The sequence below is a fragment of the Octopus bimaculoides genome, chromosome 5 (assembly GCF_001194135.2).
Source record: "Octopus bimaculoides isolate UCB-OBI-ISO-001 chromosome 5, ASM119413v2, whole genome shotgun sequence".
NCBI lineage: Eukaryota > Metazoa > Mollusca > Cephalopoda > Octopoda > Octopodidae > Octopus > Octopus bimaculoides.
Window position 1 is genome coordinate 109,975,192 of NC_068985.1, and position 1,608 is coordinate 109,976,799.

General features: G+C 39.4%; 1 protein-coding gene across 1 annotated transcript in view; it reads right to left on the reverse strand.

Annotated features, from left to right (window-relative positions):
- The window catches only part of LOC106877429 (fibrillin-2), a 62,196-nt gene that overhangs the window by 17,094 nt on the left and 43,494 nt on the right, over positions 1 to 1,608 (reverse strand). The gene's annotated exons all lie outside the window — the stretch shown is intronic.

Below are 1,608 nucleotides of genomic sequence, written 5' to 3' on the forward strand. Positions count from 1 at the left end.
TATATATATACGTGCATACATGTATATATATATATGCATATGCATATATTTAAATACATATTCTGTATGTGTGACTCTAGTCAAAACTATTGAAAAGGTTGCAAGACACAACGAAAATTTTAGGAAAATAAAAATAATAAGTGGAAATTTAACGGTGAGTGTGTTAAATTTTAAGGCATGAAAAGAATATGACTCTCCCCAGACACAACAGAATATGCTTCAACACACGGAATCACATAAAAAATCTTGCAAACCAAATCCATATATATATTAGGGTGTCCCAAAACAATGTATACGCACTTTAGCAGCTGATAGCTCAATTGATGGGGGTTTTTTTCCTTTCCAGATGGAACCCATTGGAATTAATGATGGCAGTCAGACTAAGCTTTGAACAAAGGAAATTCATTCTAAAATGCTACTGGAAGTGTGAAAGCGCAGCTGAAGTGCAAACACTGTTTAGGAAGGAGTTTCAAACAGATCCACCTACGCGATTTACCATCACTCGAATTAGAGATAAGTTTGAAGCCGATGTAACTGTTCAGAATGTCAACGAGAAGCGTTCCGGAAACCACGAACATCGACAACCCCAACAAAGCAAGAAAGAGTGCTGGAAGCGTATCACCAAAGTCCAAGAAAATCTGTGCGGCAAGTGAGTCATGAGGTAGGTATTTTAAAACCGCCTGTCCAACGCATTTTGAAGCGTTGTCAATGGAAAAGTTACGTTTCAAGATTAATTCATGGTGTTAATGACGATGATCCAACCCTAAGAGTGCAGTATTGCGAGTGGTACTTAGCACGATGTGTAGAAGATGCACGCTTTCCAATAAAGATTGTGTGGAGTGATGAGGGCACATTCAATTTAAATGGTTCAATTAATCGCCACAATTGCACCAACTGGGGACCTGAGAATCCCCATATTATGGTGGAACACCCTGTCGATTTACCAGGAGTTACAGTGCGGTGTGGCTTATCATTAAGAGGATTAATTGGACCATTCTTTTTTGACGCTATTGTGACTGGTCCCGTTTATTTGAACTTGCTACAACAGTCTGTCATGCCAAGCGTTAGAGAAGACTTTGAAGATGAGGAGTTTTATTTTCAGCAAGATGGGGCACCCCCACACTACCATCGCTATGTTAGATCCTTCCTTGATGAGATCCTGCCAAACAGGTGGATTGGACGGAGGGGTTTCGTTGAATACCCTCCGCTTTCACCAGACCTCACAACACTAGACTTTTTATGGGGATACCTAAAAGACAAAGTCTACGCTATAAAACCTGCAACAGTCGCTGATTTGAGAGCAGCCATTGACCAATAATGCACACAAATACCAAACGAATTGTTTCGTGATATTTGCGATTCCATTACTTTGCGTTGTCAGCAGTTCCGGGACCAGAACGGACGCTAGTTTGAAAACAGGCATCGGTAAAACAATAAAATAAAGTCTGTAGATTCTATTAAATTTTGAAAATGAAATATATTTTACTAAACACCTACTTCACAGTTATTTAAAGTATGTATGCATTCTTTTGGGACACCCTATATATATGTGTGTGTACATACACACACACACACACACACACACACACACACACACACACACACACA